This window comes from Vipera ursinii (genome assembly GCF_947247035.1).
Source record: "Vipera ursinii genome assembly, chromosome: 2".
Lineage (NCBI taxonomy): Eukaryota > Metazoa > Chordata > Lepidosauria > Squamata > Viperidae > Vipera > Vipera ursinii.
In genome coordinates, this window is record NC_139513.1 from 292,308,691 (window position 1) to 292,327,909 (window position 19,219).

Here is a 19,219-nt window from a genome sequence, read left to right on the forward strand (position 1 = left end):
CCAATTCAAACGGTCATTAAACGAACAGTTTTAAATCCAGGATTTACCTGTAGGCTCATTTCAGCTCTGACGTTCGTGCTTCGAGGGAGAACGCTGGTTTCATTTGTTCAATAGTCCATCGGTTTGTTTTCGTGGCTGTCTGAAGTCTCGGGTGTTTTTCCCAACGTCAAAGTTCAAGGACATCAATACTCTTTCCTATCCTATCCCAAAGGTGCTTTTTCTCCCCAAAAGACAACTGGACTTTGCTTTTTTTATTCCCCCCCCCCCCTTCCTCTAAAACACTCTGCTCATCCAAGAAGCTTCTTCGGTTCGGTTCAGCTTCTCGGATGAGTGAAGTGAAACATTTTCAAGGGAAAAAAAGCCAAGGTGCCTTTTTGGGGGGGGGGGGAAACACACCTTTGGGACAACCGGGACCTGGACCAATTGAGAATCTCCATAGACTCTCTCTCTTTTTCTTTTTTTTTAAAATCCCATTTATATCCCGCCCTTCTCCGAAGACTCAGGGCGGCTTACAATCCAAGAAGCACAAATCAAATGTGCTTAGCAATAGCCTTCATTCTATGTATATGCCTGCTTATTAGGGCTTCCCCCCCCCAAGCGGCATTTTTACAAAGTCAGCTTATTGCCCCCAACAATCTGGGTCCTCATTTTACCTACCTGGGAAGGATGGAAGGCTGAGTCAACCTTGAGCCTGGTGGGACTCGAACCTGCACTAATTGCAGGCAGCTGGTGTTACTTAGGGAGGCATCAGCCCCCTGCTCCACCAAGGCTCTCTTCCTCTCCTACATCTTCAGAATCTGACTTCGGCTTCCGTAGAGGGTCACAGGGAATGTCACGGCTTTCGAGGTCCCCTGGTTGACCCAGACTCCATCACTGTTGGGTGAGCTTCCCTGGCGGCCGATCTGCTTCCGGGTTCATCTCCAAAGTGTTGGTCCCTACCTTTAAAGCCTACGGCGATTCTCCGTCATCCAGGTCATGGTTGTCCCAAAGGTGCTTTTTTTCCAGGAGGCAGCTGGACTGTCTCGTTTTTCTCTGAAGACGTTTCGCTTCTCATCCGAGAAGCTTCTTCAGCTCTTGAGTGGATGGTGGGGAACGGAAGGATTGATACTCCTGGCAGACAGCTGGTCATTTGCAATCGTTTAGAGCAGTGGTGGCGAACCTTTTAGAGACCGAGTGCCCAAACTGCAACCCCAAACCCACTTATTTATCACGGGGTGCCAGGTGGGCGTGGCCCACTGGGTGGGTGCGGCTGTGGTGGTCATGGAAGATTGGGTGGGTGTGGCCAAGGTGTGTGTGGTCACCTCAATCTTGCTCGTGGGGAGGGACACCTGTGGGGGGTGGGCAGGGTTGGGGGAGCTCCAGGAGGTTTCTGGCAGGTGGGGCGATAGGCAGGAGACTCATCCTGTGGGGTGAGGCGAGGCAGGGTGGGGATGCCATTGCCACGGGGCAAGGCAAGAGCTGGGGCAGCTGCTGCCTGACACCATCGGCCCCCGCACACAGGCCAGCGAGCGCATGGGGGCCAACGGTGTCCGTCAGTAGCCACAGCCTGCCGACCCCTCGACAGGCGCACTCTGTTGCTCCGCAGCCCGTCGCCAGCAGTTCAAAGAAGCCGCCTCCGAGATGGATGGTCAGCCGACAGCTGAGGAAGTGATGCAGTGGGTCGTGCCTGGGAAAAGGAAGGACGGGATGGGGGGCAGGAGGGAAACCAGCCGTGCCGGGATGCATCCAGCCACGTGGGACCTCGACGAATTAGCAGGCGGCTGGTTGAAGAGGGACAGTTGCCACTTCCGGGGCTTGGCGCGGGTGCCCCCAGAGAGGGCTCCGAGTGCCCCCTCTAGCACCCGTGCCATAGGTTCGCCACCACTGGTTTAGAGAATCCAAATGGCCTCAATGACTCTCTAAAACAGGGGTGTCAAACTCAATTTCATTGAGGGCCACATCAGCATTGCGGGTGCCCTCAGAGGGCTGGGTGGGTGTGGCCAGGGTGGGCGTGGCCTACTGGGTGGGCGTGGCTAGAGTGCGTATGGCCTACTGGGTGGGCGTGGCCAGCTCTACATCGTTGGCATCAAGGGTGCCTATGGGGGCCTGGGCAGGAGTGGGACAGATCTGAGGATCTCTGGCAGGAGGAGGGTCTCTGGGCCAGGGCCAAGGCAGTGGGGGCCGTTCCCTCACTGTTTCCAGGATGGCTTCGTGGGCCGCATGAAACCACTTCACGGGCTGCATCCGGCCCCCGGGCCTTGTGTTTGACATGTCTGCTCTAAAAGAAGGCAAAGGATCAGCTATCTGCCAGGAGTATAAATCCGGCCATTCCCCCATTATCCAGTCAAGAGCTGAAGAAGCTTCCTGGATGAGAAGCGAAACGTCTTCGGAGAAAAACGAGAAAGTCCAGCTGCTTTGTGAAAAAGCATTTTGGGATTATCTTCCAAGCCCTTCATGGCACGGGGCCCAGCTACCCAAGGAACCGTCTTGGCCAGTGGGATCGGCCTGCCCCACTTGCAAAGGGAACATGTTCAAATCCTGCCAGGGGAGGAATTGCTGCTGGTGGGGTCCAAAAAGAGCCTTTTCTGCCATGGCCCCCGCCCTTGGGATTATCTTTCCCCCCTCCCCCCAAGGTGGGATCCACACCCACCCGTCTGGCCTTCAGGAAATGCCTGAAAACATGGGCTAAATTTCTTCCATGCAAGACACCCAAAGTGCCTCTGTTTGCTTTGCCTGAATCTGGGCTGAGAAGCCGGACACACCAGTCTATTTATGAAGACCTCTGTTTCATTCATTCAGGTCGTCCCAGGTTTCCTCTAACCTTCAAAATCTGCCTTTGGGGTGAAAGTGCAATTCTCAGCTCTGGTGACTGCTGGGCAACTCAAGGGGGGAGCCGAACGGTCCCAGACCGAGCAATGCTTGCGTCAACAGGCGCGTGCGGGAAAATGTAGGCCAGTGTCACATCGAATTATTGACAGGGGGACTCGCTGGCATTTTATCCCATGGTTTTCCCCCTCTAGTCAGAGATATCTTGGTCATCAAAGTTTTTCCTGTGGCCTGGAAAGCCAAGGACATTTTTTTCAGGAAAAGCCTCTATTTTGCAATTTCTTAATGGAATGCCTCCTTTTTATACAGCTCCTGGAGGGTGAGCGAAGAAGGCAGACAGTTAAGTTAGGGTAATGCTTGCCCAATCTTGTTATCCAAAGCTTTTAAAGGAAGTGGGAGGGAGGGAGATGGCCAGTTTAAAAATGGGATAAATAAATTAAAATAAGCAAAGAAGACCAAAGCCTCCTTCTCATGGTTTCCCTTTGTTTTTCTAACATTTCCTGGTTAGAGTCTTCCATTTTAGGACGATGTTTGGGAAAGAGAAGGGACGCGGTGGCTCAGTGGGCTAGGACGCTGAGTTTGTCGATCAGAAGGTTGGCAGTTTGGGGGGTCGAATCCCGAGTGCCGCGTAGCAGAGTGAGCGCCTGTTACTCGTCCCAGCTTCTGCCAACCTAGCAGTTCGAAAGCACGTAAAAATGCAAGTAGAAAAATAGGGACCACTACGGTGGGAAGGTAACAGCGTTCCGTGCGCCTTTGGCATCTAGTCATGCCGGCCACAGGACCACGGAGACGTCCTCGGACAAGCGCTGGCTCTTCGGCTTTGAAACGGAGATGAGCACCGGCCCCTAGAGTTGGAAACGACTAGCACGCATGTGCGGGGGAACCTTTACCTTTACCTTTACCTTGGGAAAGAGGACAAATGCCATTTTATTTAATGATGTATTCACATCAGGAAAACCGAATAACAGAGTTGGAAGGGACCTTGGAGGTCCTCTAGTCCAGCCCCCTGCTTGAGGAGGAGACTCTATGCCATTTCAGACAAAGGGTTGTCTAATTTCTTCTTAAAAACCTCCAGCGGTGGAGCACCCACGAAATCTGAAGGCAAGTCGTTTCCCTGATAATTTGTTCTCACTGCCAGGAAATTTCTCCTTAGTTCCAGGTTGGTTCCTCCTTGACCATCTTGACTTTCTGACTCCCTTCCTGCAGACAGACGACACCCCCTGTCCCGAAGGCTGCTTGTCTGACACCAACACCCTTCTGAGAGACTGAGAATCAGACACTTCCAACATTTCCAGAATCTTGCTATAAAGAATAGTGGGAGTCAGAGAGAGTCGCTCTCCTCGCTGGCTCTGTGGTCTGGGACCCTCATCTGCTCGGAAGGAAGGAAGGAAGGAAGGGAGGAAGGAAGGGAGGGAGGAAGGAAGGAAGGGAGGGAGGGAGGAAGGAAGGAAGGGAGGGAGGGAGGGAGGGAGGGAGGGAGGGAGGGAGGAAGGAAGGAAGGGAGGGAGGAAGGAAGGGAGGGAGGGAGGGAGGAAGGAAGGGAGGGAGGAAGGGAGGGAGGGAGGGAGGGAGGAAGGGAGGAAGGAAGGGAGGAAGGAAGGAAGGGAGGGAGGAAGGAAGGAAGGAAGGAAGGGAGGGAGGGAGGAAGGAAGGGAGGAAGGAAGGAAGGGAGGGAGGAAGGGAGGGAGGAAGGAAGGAAGGGAGGAAGGAAGGAAGGGAGGGAGGAAGGAAGGGAGGGAGGAAAAGAAAGAAAGGAGGAAGGGAGGGAGGAAGGAAAAGAAAAGAAAGGAGGAAGGGAGGGAGGGAGGGAAAAGAGAAAGAATGAAAGAAAGAAAGAAAGAAAGAAAGAAAGAAAGAAAGAAAGAAAGAAAGAAAGAAAGGAGGGAGGGAGGAAGGAAAAGAAAGAAAGAAAGAAAGGAAAGAGGAAGGAAGGGAGGGAGGAAGGAAAAGAAAGAAAGAGAAAGAAAGAAAGAAAAAGAAAGAAGGGAAAGGAGATAGGAAGGAAGGAAGGAAATGGAATGGAATCTAAAAGGGACCTCGGAGGTCTTCTAGTCCAGCCCCCTTGCTCAAGTAGGAGAACGTATATCATTTCAAATAGCTGTCCACTCTCTTCTTAAACTCCTCCAGTGATGGAGCACCCACAATTTCTGAAGGGCGGCTGTTCCACTGGGAAAGGGAAGATCCTTAGCACCGAGCTTGGCTGTTTCCTTGCAGACATTTCATATCCCATTGAGATAACACCAGTGCTAGGAAGGAGGGAGGAGGGGGGGCAATATCTTTTCTGGCACCCACTTTTATCAGGCACTACCTGGCACCTTCCATGCTGCTCCTCCTGGCATGACCCCAGCCCTGGCACTCAACCGGGCAAACAGCTCCTGGCTGCCTTTTGGCATCTCCCTCCAGAGACAAAGGTCAGCCATCTTCAGCTGGACCCCGCAGGGAACACCTGGCATCGCTACCCCCCCCCCCCGGCTTCTTCACCCAGCAGCCATCTCCCTTGCCCTCCTACCCACGTCAGGGCTTAGCCTGAGTGCCGGGTGAAGGCTACAGCCATCGGCAGTCCGGGGTTCAAGGTCCGGCCCAGACCCAGACAAGGGGTCAGTTCTGTAACCGGATGAGCCTCTTTCAGAACTGGCTTGCTCGACCCAACCGGGCCTTCCTGCTCCAGCCAACTTTGTCCCTTGTCCCAAGGCACGCCCTTCCCCTCCCTCCTGTGGTCAAAGAAGTCAAGATGGCCGCTCGGCCTTACAGGGGATCCCCAGAGGGCTGAGCGGGTTCCGCGGGGGGGGGGGCTTCGCTCAAGGGGGACCTCCAGGGCCAAGTGGCCTCTTTGCAGGGCTAGGCAAAGGCAACCCATGTTCCACAGCTGGGCCCCTTCGCAGGCAAATGGGCCAAGAGTCCTGGATGCTCCATCTCTTCTTCTCCTCCTCCCCCCCTCTTCCTCTTCCTCCTCCTCTTCTCCTCTTCCTCCTCCTCCTCAGCAAACCCCACTCCCTTCTGACCTTGATGATGTTACCTAGTGGGGCCATGAAACGTCTGCAACCCAGCTCAGAGAGCACCCATAGTTCTCCTCCTCCACCCCCTCCCTCCTCCTCCGGGCCCACCAGAGCTCTGCACATGCTCCAAAACACCCTGCCCTGCAAAGCCAGCTCCCGGGGGACACGAGCAGCGAAGCGGACACCGCTACGCTACGCATCCTCCGGCTCGGGCCGGCCTGGGTCGGAAGGCTGGCCTGCGATCGCATCCCGGGCGCGGGGCGGCTTCCCAGGCGCGTTCACACGACCAGCGGCGGCTCACGTGCAGAGAGGGGGAGCCGTCGCGGGCGGCCAATCAGCGCTCCCCGGGCCCGCCCGCAGCCAATGGCACGCAGGGGCGGGGATCAGCGGCGGCGCCCCCGACCCGGCCCAGCCTGGCCAGGCGAGCCGAGGCGGCGGCGGCTTCCCGAGTCGGCGGCCGGTGGCTCCCGTAAGTAGGCGGGGCGGGGACGCGGAGAGTGGCGAGCGTGCCTCTGAGCCAGTGCAGAGGGCGCGGGGCGGAGGATCGGGCCCTTTCTCGGCCGGAACCCGCAGCTGCCGAGCAGCGAAGCGGCGGTCTTTCCCGGGGGGGGGAGCCTCGCAGATAGACTATCCCTGCTGCTGGAGGCTCGCTCGGCCCCTTCCCGGGGGCGGGGGAGGGGGGAAAGGTGCTGGCTGGGAAGCCTCGGCGTGGAGTGGGGCTCGCATTGCAGTCGCGACTGCGGGAGGGTCCCGGTGCCCTGGCGGGGCACGACTTCTGGACCTCGGGGTGACCCTCCTGCAAGGTCGAGCCGGGCCGGGACGCTTCGCTTCGGGCCGGAAAGCGAATCGGGGCTCAAAGTTGTGCCAAGTTTCTCAGCTGTTAAAAAAAAGGAAGGAAGGAAGAAAAGGGGGGGGCGGTTCCTCTTTGCGCCTAGATCCACTCTGGGATTTCGGGACACCCCCCCCCCAACCCGGGTTGTTTCCTCGGGACCCTTTGGAGAGGGGAGGGGGTCAGCGGCTTCTTCCACAATGCTTCCAGCTGGGATTTCCTCGTGGTCTCCCATCCCTCGCTGGCCTGAGGCTGGGAGAAGGAAGCGAGGTAGGGGTGGCACAGCCCTTCTGATCCCGGCGCCAAGGGGCCCCGCCTGCCCCGGGAACATTTCGGAAATTCTGCCCCAAATCGCATCCTAGAAGGAGTCCCCTGGCAGTACTTCACACATGTAGAAGACTTGCAGGTATCACAGAGATGGCAAAGGGGCCTTTTGAGGCTTTAGGGCTGCTTTTCTAGAACTCCTCTTGAAGTTACTAGTCCACAAGCAATCCTCCTACATCTCTCTCTCTCTCTCTCTCTCTCTCTCTCACACACACACACACACACACACACACACACATACACACACCCCTCTTTTGTTTCCTTAAAGTTACAGGTTGCATTCTGGGTGAGGCGGGCAAAGCAAGAGTCCCGGCTCCCGTCATTTCCTACCCTGATAGCGCTCAAATGTACCCCATATGTTTGTTGTGCGATGGGGGAGGGGCTGAACTATCCTTGTTGGATGCCACAAGTGCCACTCTGTGTGTGTCTGTGTCTTTCTGTATGTGTCTTTTGTGAGATCTGCTGGAGCAGCTTAGTAGAAAGTCTGTGCAGTTGTACTGGAAATATAGCTAGTCCCTGACGTAACAATCATTCGTTTAGTGACCATTCAGTCACAACAGCACTGAAGAAAGTGACTTATGACCAGTTTCACGCTTATGACCGTTGCAGCATCCCCGCGCTCACAGGATCAAAATACAGACGCTTGGCGACTGACTCGTACTTATGATGGTTGCAGTGTCCCGGGGTCATGTGATCAAAATTCAGACGCTTGGCGACTGACTCGTACTTATGACGGCTGCGGTGTCCCGGGGTCATGTGATCCCCATCTGACCAGCAAAGAATGGGGAAGCTAGATTCACTTAAGAATTGTGTTACTAGCTTAACAGCTGCAGTGATTCGCTTAACAACCGTGGCAAGAGAGGTCGTAAAAAGGGGCAAAACTCACTTAACGACTGTTATCAGAAATGTTGGGCTCAATTGTGGTCGTAGGTTGAAGACTAGAATTTATTTGCGGGGTTTTCTGGGTTGAGGTGGACCAGAAAACTGTGGAAGCTCAAGATTAGGAGAGCCTTTCCCCTGGAAATAAGCTTCAGAGTTGTTTTCCCAGGTCGTGGGAGGTAGTGAGTTCGAGTTGATCCCGCTTGCAGTGGTACATGCAATTGAAAAATAGCAAATCCTAACTCCAAGACCCAACCACGTAAAAAAGCATTTTTAAAATTGGTTTCCCATCCTATGCAATCTGGGATCTCTCGATGCCTTACACATGCAATAAAGTCGAGCATCAAAAGGCCACCACGGTAAGCTAACAAATTAAAAAAATAGATTTATTTCTGAGCCAGCATGGGCCAATGTTCTCAAACTTGGCAACCTGAAGATGTTTGAACTTCAACTCCCAGAATTCCCTAGCCAGCACTGCTTCCCCATTAACTTCGCAAAAGGGGATCACATGACCCCGGGACACCATCATAACCCTGGGGCTGCTACAGTGGTCATGTGAAAAATGGTCATAAACCACTTTTTTCAGTGCCGTTGTAAATTCGAACAGTCGCTAAACAAATGGTCGTAAGTTGAGGACTAGCTGTGTTTTTCCGAGATTGGACTTACAAGTCTCTTTTAAACAAACCAACTACCCAGATTATCTGACCTGGTTTTCCCTTTGCCCACCCCCTGTCGAAACAATTTGGACCTTAGCTTAGAAAGTACAGGTAGTCCTCGACTTACAGCCAACTGAGTCCAACACCTCTGTTGTTAAGTGAGACATTTGTCAAGTGAGTTTTGCCCCATTTTACAACCCTCCTTGCCACAGTTGTTAAAATGAATTATTTTGGTTGTTAAGTTAGTGACACAGTTGTCAGAAAGTCACAAAAGGGGATCACCTGACCCTGGGACAGTACTTATGAATCAGCTGCCAAGCATCTGAAGTTTGATCACATGACCATGGGGATGCTGCAATGGTTGTGAAAGTGTGGAAAATGGTCATAAGTCATGGTTCCCAGTGCCGTTATAACTTCAACGGTCTCTAAATGAACTGTTGTAAAATGAGGGGAACCTCTTTTATTTCTGCCACTGAACTACAAATGCTTTCTTTTGATGTGTTTCTTTAGATCGCAAGAAGAAATATAAGAGGCACATCCAACAGGTTTTTCAAAATCTTCCTCAACTGGGCCCACACCCCAATCCAAGAGTGACCCTGCAAGAGACCTATGTAGATCTTCTTCTGAAGAGGAGACCAGATCTGCCCCAAACAGGTCATGAGATTATGGCTGTGCAGAGAAAGTACTGGGAGATGAAGACCCATCTAGAAGGTGGCCCGAACGTTGGTCTGGAGAGTTTATTTCATCCAGATCCTGAAGGAGAAAACTCCAAAACTCTTTTGTTGCTTGGACCTTCTGGGGTAAGAAAAACCACAGCCACATGGAAGTTCATGTTGGACTGGGCATCAGATAAACTATGGCAGACCAAGTTTGATTACGCCTTTTATATCTCTTGCAATGCACTCCGCTGTGGCACCAAGTTTATGAGTGCAACGGAGATGATCCTCAACAATTGTCCTTCAGGAATGGTATCCATGGAGGATGTTTTGGCCAACCAAGACAACCTCCTCCTCATTGTTGATGGTTTGGAGGACCTGAAGCTCTCTCATGTCCCAGTTGATGGGCTGGACAAGGATCCCCATCAAAAGCAAGAGGTGGTGAAGCTGTTGATGGGTCTGCTCAAGAAAAAGATCTTTCCGAAGTGTCACCTCCTGGTGACCACGAGGCCCATGGGTGTACGCTCAATGTTGAAGTATCTGAGATCACCACTCTTGGTGGAGGTGTTGGGTTTTCCTCCTGTGCACAGGAAAGAATATTTTCATCGCTTCTTTCAAAACATGGAACAAGCCAACCAGATCTTTGAACTGGTTCAAAGAAATGAAACTCTTTTCAGTCTGTGCTTTCTCCCTGCAACCTGTTGGGTCATTGGCTCCATTTTTCAACAAAACCCACAGACAGAACTTCTTCAAGGTATCCCAGAAACTGCAACACTCACCGAAATTCACCTGCATCTCCTCCTGAGTTTCTTGCGTGCCTTTTCCAGGCAAAGTCACCTGGAAGACCTGTGCTGTCTAGCAAAAGATGGGATGATCCGCGGAACAATGGTCTTCCGTGAAGAAGAGCTAAAGGAACGTGGCTTGGATTACTTGACTTCAGACTCTCCTTCTGCAAATAAGAAAGTTTTCCTCCAAGATGTTCAGGTGGGAACCTTGTACAGGTTCACCCACTTGAGTTTTCAGGAGTTCCTTGCTGCCTTGTTCTACTTGCTGGACACTGAAGAGACCACCAGAACACCTTACCAAGACTTGAGTGAGATATTTGGTGATAAGAAGGAGAACAGCAACAGATACCTCATGTTGATCCATTTTCTCTATGGCTTGTCCAATGTGGAAAGGATGAGTGTCCTTCAAGAATCGTGGTCCTTCAAGATATCCACCACTAAGGTTTGTCCAGAATTGCTAAGGTGGGTGGATCAAGAAGCCAAGGCTCACTCCTTTAGAAGACAGGAGGATCTGCTGGAATTGTGTCATTATATTTATGAAATGAAGGACACCGTCTTTCCCAGAGAACAATGAAACATATCCACAATATGGATCTCAGAACACAACTTTTGACCAAGCTGGACTTTGAAGCTTTATGATTTTGCCTGTCAGCTGCTGAAACTTTGAATTCAGTTCAGCTCTCTGGCTATGAGTTTGGACCTCAAAGATTCCAACAACTTTTACCAGGATTCTTGAAATCTTCAGAGATCCAGTAAGTAGAAAGAGACCCAAGGAATAGTTGAGTTGGCAATGGGTTCAAAACTTAACATTTGATTGTCCAGGATCCCAATCAATACAGATAGTTCTTCACTTACAACTCGGTTGTTAAGTGAATCTGGTTTCCCCACTGCTTGTCAGAAGGTGGCAAAAGGGATCACACAACATAGCACTGCTCATAGGTATGAACCAACTGCCAAGCATCTGAATTTTGATCACGTGATCATCGAGGATGCAACAAAGGTTGCAACTATGAAGAATGGTCATAAGTCACGTTTTTCAGCGCTGTTGTAACTTTGAATGGTTACTAAATGAACTGTTGTATGTTGAGAACTCTCAGTATTATACCACAAAAACCCTGTAAAAATATGTGGTGTAGTGTTGTTCAACTTTGTGCACTTGAAGATGGATGGACTTCCAACACCCAGAATTCTCCAGCCAGCATTCCTCAGCCAGCCAACTCCCAGAATTTCTTATGGCTGGCTGGGGAATTCTGGGAATCGAAGTTTACCCATCTTCAAATTAAGAAATATTGATCCAGTGGGTGATAGAGTATGACGTATGAGAGAATAAAAGAATAACTGAGTTGGAAGGGACCTTGAAGGTCTTCTAGTCCAACCCCCTGCTCAAACAGGAGACCCCGTACCATTTCAGACAAATGGCTGTCCACTCTCTCCTTAAAATCCTCCAGTGTTGGAGCACCCACAACTTCTGAAGGCAAGCTGCTCCACTGGTTGATTGTTCTCTCAGGAAATTTCTTCTTAATTCTGGGTTGCTTCTCTCCTTGATTAGTTTCCATCTGTTGCTTCTTGTCTTTTGGTGCTTTGGAGAATAGGGTGACCCCTCCTCTGCTTTGAAGGCAAGGCTACACTCAATCACAGGGCTGGAAGGGACCTTGGAGATCTTCTAGTCCAACCCCCTGCTCAGGCAGGAGACCCTACCATTTCAGATAAATGGTTGACCAATTTCTTTTTTAAAACCTCCATTGATTGAGCATGCACAACTACAAGGACTTGGGCAAAGGGTGGAGTAGACCTCCAGGATCCCTTCAAGCCCTAGGATTCTATGATTCTATAACCCCGGTACAAATCCCCCCCCCCATTCTCTGTCTCCCACAGGCTGTACTCCTGCAACCTCACGGCCGCCATCTGCCAGCTCCTTTCACAGGTCCTGGAATCCAGACATTCTCTTCTGGAGCTCAATCTGGGGGCGAACCCCCTGGGTGATGGGGGAGCAAAGCTGCTGTGCCAAGGGCTGTAGCACCCCTCTTCTGGGCTGCAGAGACTCATGTAAGTGGGGTGAGGGATTTCCTGATCTGAGCCCCTGGTTTTCCCCACAGCGTTTAGAGACGCTTGGCAGCTGGGCACGGGGAGGCCAGTTTACACCCCACCCCCAATTTCTCCTTCAGCCACCACCAAGAGCAGCAGAGGGAGTAGGGAAGTGACCAGGACATTCTTCTCCCAGGAAATTTCTCAAGCTTGTTTCAGAAGGAAAAGGTTCATTCCAGAGCAGAAACGGAAATGAAAAGAAAAAAAAGTATCCTGAATTATAATTCTGAAAATGAAAAGAAATTTATTAGAAGATTAAAAGGTTGGGGGAAGATTTGCCTCCTGGTTGGATCCCCTGAGCAAATGGCAAAGTCACTGGCTGACTTTGGGCCAATCGCCAGGAGACAGTGAGTTCTAGTCCCACCTTATCCATGTTGAAGGAAAAGTCTTCAACGTGGTTCAGTCCAAGCCGGGAATAAACAACATGGCGACTGCTTTAGAAAGAAGGTTGCAGTTTATTGAAGAGGAGAGCCAGACAGGAAGATGGCTCTGGCAGAAAAGAGGAAAAGGGGTGAGCACATGTAGGGAGTGGGTTTTTATACCCTCTGGAGCCTTTTGTTTGGAGTTGTTTCCTGTTCCTGTTTTGAGGCTTTGCATTTCCTGTGTCATGTATTTTGACCTGTGTCCCTTTGGCCTCTGTGAGTTAATCCTATTATGTCCTGTCTTAGAGTTTGGGTGGGGTATGTAGATTTTAGGTGTCTTCTTAATCTTCTAGCTCCAACCTTCCTGAATGGCTTACACCTGCATTTCTACAGAGCTGGTTTCTCCTTGGGGGAGGGAGACTTGAGGCTATTAAGAAAAAAACTGGGCATTCTTTTCTGCCTCTTTAAGATCCTTTGAGGAAATATATTTTTTCTGCCCTTTGAATATTTCCTTCTCTGGGGGGCTGACTTCCCACACCCATGAAAGCCGGTTGGGTGATTTTGGGCCAATCAGCAGGAGATTGAGACTTCTAGCCCACCTTAAGCATGACAGGCAGCTGGGTAACTTTAGACCAGTCACCAGGAGATGGCGAGTTCTAGTCCTGCCTTGGGCACAAGAGCCAGCTGGATGACTTTGGGAAAATAGGAGGAGGAAGGTATGTTGCATATGCTCACTGCCTTATTTGTAAAATTAATAAAGGTAAGAAGCAAAACTAAATAACTATTTTTAATCAAACTTATATGCTGCCCATCTCACTGTCCAAAATGACTCTGGGCAGCTTACAATATTTGCATCCTGCACACGCCCTCTGGCAATGCCTTCATCCTTGGTCCTTCGCTGCTGTCTCAACTAGACTTATAATAACCATCCTACAGAGCATGTAGCTGGTTGTGTGAATGTCACAGTTGTACTTCTTGGAGACCTTTGCATGAGTCGGAAGTAGGAAAACACCCAAACAGGCACCCTTGCCCTCAGATATCACCAGCAATTCCCTTCTTTCTGTTTGCAGTGGGGAAAGTGGCAAAAAAAACAATCATGCGATCACGGTGTGTTTGGTAACCAGCCATAAATACAAGCTGATTGCCAGAGCACTCAGCAGAATAACAGAGTTGGAAGGGACCTTGGAGGTCTTCTCCTCCAACCCACTGCTCAAGCAGGAGATCTTATACCATTCCAGACAAATGACTGTCCAGTCTCTTCTTGAAAGCTTCGAGTGATGGAGCACCCACAACTTCTGAAGGCAAGCCCTTCCACTGATTAATTCATAACAGACTTGGAAGGGACCTTGGAGGTCTTCTAGTCCAACCCCTGTTCAGGCAGGAAACTCTATACCAGGGGTGTCAAACTGCCAGCCCGCGGGCTGGTTTCATCATACAGAAACCGCGCCCACCCCACTATCAGCAATGGAAAAAAGATCACGATACGTCGCGACACATTGTGTGATGTGGCTAGTCTGACAACCCTGCTCTATACCATTTCAGACAAGTGGCTTGTCAAGGTAATTATAATTTAGCAGCTGACCAGCAGAAGTGTTATATAGAGAATGAATCAGCAGAGTATTTGGGGGTAATAATAATAATAATAATAATAATAATAATAATAATAATAATAATAATAATAATAATAATAATAATAATTTTTATTTTATTTTAATTCCATTTATATCCCGCCCTTCTCCGAAGACTCAGGGCGGCTTACAAGCTTAGCAGTAGCCTTCATTCTATGTATGTGCCTGCTTATTAGGGCTTTCACACACACCCCAAGCGGCATTATTAGAAAGTCAGCTTATTTCCCCCAACAATCTGGGTCCTCATTTTACCTACCTCGGAAGGATGGAAGGCTGAGTCAACCTTGAGCCTGGTGGGATGCGAACCTGCACTAATTGCAGGCAGCTGGTGTTACTTAAGAAGGCATTAGCACACTGCTCCACCAGGGCATAATAATAATAAGTTGGAAGGGACCTTGGAGGTCATCTAGTCCAACCCCCTGCTAAAGTATCCCTTTAAGAGACAGTGTCTGAGGAGAATTGCAGTTGGAATCTTGAGCGGTTTGTGTATAACAGGAGTTAGGCCACCTTGGCTCTTTTATGACTCGTGGACTTCAACTCCCAGAATTCCTGAGCCAGCATGGCTCAGCTTGGAAACCTTTCCCTTTCCCCTCAGCATAGCTGGCTCAGGAATTCTGGGAGTTGAAGTCCATGAGTCATAAAAAAGCCAAGGTTGTCCACCCCTGGATAACTATCTTGTATTCTGTTTGCTCCCTGAATGTTGTTGTTTCATGTTATATATTACACCACAATTCTTTGAACAAACCACTGTCAGATATTTGTGCTCCCGTGTTATCACAAGAAGAAAATGAGAAAAAGGCTGTGATAATTTACATTTTAAACAACATGGTTATCCAATCTCTTCTTGAAAACCTCCAGTGATGGAGCAACCACAACTTCTGGTGGCAAGCCATTCCACTGGTTAATTCTTCTGTCAGGATATTTCTCTTTAGTTCCAGGCTGCTTCTCTCCTTGATAAGTTTCCATCCGTTGCTCCTTGTCCTGCCTTCAGGTGCTTTGGAGAATAGCTTGACTAAGATCACAATCTGGGTTTCTGGAATGGCTGGAACTCTGAGGGCCACTCCTAACCACCATCCATTCAGCACCATCCTAACTTGGGACCGTCGCTGAACAAATGTTTGTAGGTTGAGAACCAGAACAGGCAGTCCACGACTTATGACAACAAAATTTCTGTTGCTAAGTGAGACATTTGTTAAGTGAATTTTGCCTGATTTTACGACTTCTCGTGCATTATTTGTTAAGCGAATCACGGCAGTTGTTAAGTTAGGAACATGGTGGTTAAGCGAATCTGGGGTCACAGGTGTCCTTGTCTTTCTTCTCTTGCAGTTTACACTCCTGTGGCATGACAGCCCTTGCCTGTGAAAACCTGGCCTCTGTTTTGGAGACCAGCCAGACCCTCTTGGAGCTGAACCTGGGCGATAACAGCCTGGGAGATAAAGGAATCAGGCAGCTGTGCCAGAAGTTGATACAAAGGCGCTGCAAGCTTCAAAAGTTGACGTAAGTGTACAGTTTGTCCAGGGACCTGGGAAAATAGTTTGACACACACACACCCCTCGTCTTTGTAGCGGCCCCTCAAATATTGGAATATTGCTATCCATATGATAAATCTTAAGTTGACTCTCATCTTCCAGCCCAGATTCGTTGAATTTCCCAGTCTGCCAAAAGATGCTATGAAAAATAAAGATGATTTAATCTCTGCATAATGTTTTGTCAAGAGGTCTCCCAACCACCTGGCCGGTGGGCAACACCCATATCAGCTTCCAAAACAAGGCCATGTGGCTCATGCATTTATGCCATAATTTGCTCAAAAGGCTGACCTCTTTCAACATATCTCTCAGCAGAATAGATAAGATAACCTTTATTGTCATTTTTTTTACTGTGGGCATAACGGCACACATCAAAAATAAAATTTAGTTGCCCGCTCTCAAAGTCAAACACATACATGACACACACCTAAACCATACTATATACGACCTACACCCCTACATATACAGAACAATAAAATATTGAATACTCTCCATCTTGAATATATAACGGAAGGAGGAAGCTTGAGAGTTCACAAGGTTAATGCTGTACGCAATGAAACTACGGCTGAATCTGGATGTTCTGCTGCGGATACCACAAAATCTCCTCCTAGAAGGTAACAAGGAAAACAGGTCGCGAAGAGGATGAGTAGTGTCCCAGATAATCTTACGGGCCGTGCTCAAACAACGCTTCTGTGCTATGTCCTGGATGGGAGGGAGGGAACTGCCAATGATCTTTTCGGCCATCCTCACCACTCTCTGCACCGCCTTCCTGTCTGAAGCAGTGAGGCTTCCAAACCAGACTGTGATGCTGCATGAAAGGATGCTCTCGATCGTTCCCCCTGTAGAAAGTGGTCGGGACAGAGGAAGGAAGATGAGCAACAGAGTGACAGAATAACAGAACAGAAACAGACTAACAGACTAACAGAGTTGGAAGGGACCTTGGAGCTCTTCTAGTCTAACCCTCTCCTCAGGAATAAGCCCTATACCTTTCCAGACAAATGGCTGTCCAATCTCTTTTTGAAAACCTCGAGTGATGGAGCACTCACAACTTCTGGAGGCAAGTAGTTCCACTGATTAACTGTCCTCCCTGTCAGGAAACTTCTTAGTTCCAAGATGTTTTTCTCCTTGATTCGTTTCATTCCGTTCCTTCTTGTCCTGCCTTCAGGTGCTTTGGAGAATAGCTTGACCCCCAACTCCCTGCAGAGCTGCTGATGAGCAGAGATTTGCAAGCCAATTGGTGTTCTTGAGAGTGTCCCAATTCTGATGCTTTGCTTTGTTTCTCCTCCTTCCAGACTTACCATGAAATTGTTAAACCAAAACACGAAGTGGAAATTGAAGGCAGTTTGTGAGAAGAATCCTGGCTTAGTTCTGACTTCCTACTATCCTCCGGATTTTCCCCGCTTCCCAGGTGATGAAGAGTAAAGGTGGAGTTCACACCTGCTTTCCTTGGGCCCCTCAAGGATTGGAAGGTTGGTGCGATGGGTAGTAGATCTGGAAACCTTCAAAGGCCAGCTCAGCTCAGCTCAGCTTTTGCATTATCTGTTGCATCGCAGTCATACATCTGATTCACATGCCTGGCTATGAGGCTTATGGTAGCCCTCTGGACTTAGAGCAAGTGGGACTTGGCCATGTGGAAGATCTTTTCAACTGGGATCCCCTTCAGGGATCCATCCCTTCCATAATCCCCAACTAGCATGTCAGAAGAATATCCTGCTCCGGTTTGAGCCAGGATTTGCATAAGAATGACACCGGAGTCACTGCTTGAAGAAGAAGTAGTATATTCAACAAAGATGACTGGAGGACTGGAGTTAAAACATATGAAGAAAAAGTTGCGGGAATTGGGTATGCCTAGATTAATGAAAAGAAGGACTTGGAGCAACATGATAGCAGTATTCCAGTGTTTGAGAGGTTGCCACAAAGATGAGGGGTTCAACCTATTCCCCAACGCACCAGAAGGCAACACAAAACCAAGGGATGGAAACCAATCAAGGAGAGATTCAACCTAGAACTAAAGAGGAATTTCTTGACAGTGAGAACAATTACCGTATTTTTCGGACCATAAGACGCACCTGACCATAAGACGCACCCAGTTTTTAGAGCAGGAAAACAAGAAAAAAAATATTCTGAACCAAATAGTACCGGTATACTAGGAAGGAAGGAGGGGAGAGAGAGAGAGAAGGAAGGAAGGGAGAGAGAGAGTGAAAGGAAGGAAGGAAGAAAGGAAGGAAGAGAGAGAGAGAGTGAAAGGAAGGAAGGAAGGAAAGGATAGAAGAAAAAAGAGAGAGAAAGGAAGGAAGAAAGGAAGGAAGAGAGAGAGAGTGGAAGGAAGGAAGGAAGGAAGGAAGGAAGAAAGAAAGAAAGAAAGAAAGAGAGAAAGAAAAAAGAGAAAGAAAGAAAGAAAGAAATAAAGAAAAAGAAACAAAAAGAAAGAAAGAAAGACACTTGCACTCATAGAGAACATCACAGGACTGGTGGCCAGTGTAGCAGCAAATTTACCGGTAGTCTGTGTTTTGCGTATAACAATGGGCTCTGCAGCTGAGGTAAAATAAAGTCAAGATGGAGGACACCCCTTAATACATGGGGATACAAAAAAAAAAGGCCAGGTCTCCACAAGTTGCAGCTGGAAAGATAGCAGCAGACGCGATCCGTCCACCGCCCCTCCTGCTCTTTTCCACTGGGAGCCTGCAAACGTGTGAATTACCAGCAGCTCTCCTCGAATGACCAGTTCTCCCGCCACACAAGAACAACCTTCACAATTCTTTCTCTACGCACCCCGCCCTCGCCGCGTCGGGAACCTGCATTTCTATTGGCTGATCAGCAGCTCAGCATGCCGGCTTCCCCACCCTCACCCTCCACCCAGTTAGGTTGCGTGTCTCTGTGCACGTGTATACACAGCAGGGCTGCGTTGAGAGCCGAGGAAGGAGGAGAGGCAAGGAATGTGTGGGGAGGGGGGGCGAAGTGCTGGGGGGGGAGAAAGGAAGAAAAGATGCATTAGAAAAGTATTTGCCGCCCTTCCTCCACCCAGCCAGGATGAGAAGCTGCTTTCTTGCAGGGTTTTGAACACACTTCAGCTGCCGGCCAAAATTTAAGGTACCGATAGTTTCTTTTCCCTGAATAGGTTTTCTAAGATGCCGAAGCAATTTCAAACAATTATTACTCTTGCAAATGGGAAATCACTTCCGATAAACTTCGCCGAGAAACCTGCAGGGACAACTCCTCACAGCTTTGCTGGGGCAAGTCGCCAGCAATACGAAACCAGAGAATTATTGGGATTTGGCCTATGAGGTTTAGTTTAGCAAAAACTTTCTTTAGCGGTGAAGTAAAAGAAAGAAAATGGGCGCGCGCGGGGAGGGGCGGAGAATTCCATGTCTTCATTCAATCATGTCTCTCCAATGGAGCTGATGGATGGCGTTGACTGAACGGGAGACAAGAGTTTTCGCTTACCTTCGGAGCATAAGACGCACCTCATTTTTCCACCCACTTTTGGGGGGGGGAAAAGTGCGTTTTATGGTCCGAAAAATACGGTAATCAGTGGAACGACTTGCCTCCAGAAGTTCTGGTTACTCCACCACTGGAGGTTTTCAAGAAAAGATTGGGCAGCCATTTCTCCTGAATAGTATAGGGCATTGATGGCGAAACTTTTAGAGACCGAGTGCCCAAACTGCAACCCAAAAACCCACTTATTTAC

General features: G+C 49.4%; 1 long non-coding RNA gene and 1 pseudogene across 2 annotated transcripts in view; one reads left to right on the forward strand and one right to left on the reverse strand.

Moving 5' to 3' along the window:
• Window positions 1-19,219, reverse strand: part of LOC310635708 — a 172,240-nt gene that overhangs the window by 43,339 nt on the left and 109,682 nt on the right. The window lies entirely within an intron of this gene.
• On the forward strand, window positions 5,143-19,127 carry LOC310634683 (NACHT, LRR and PYD domains-containing protein 3-like; annotated as a pseudogene). The gene is made up of 6 exons (XR_014494484.1): window positions 5,143-5,216; window positions 5,951-6,270; window positions 9,000-10,682; window positions 11,806-11,976; window positions 15,332-15,502; window positions 16,824-19,127. The product of XR_014494484.1 is annotated as an NACHT, LRR and PYD domains-containing protein 3-like (transcript).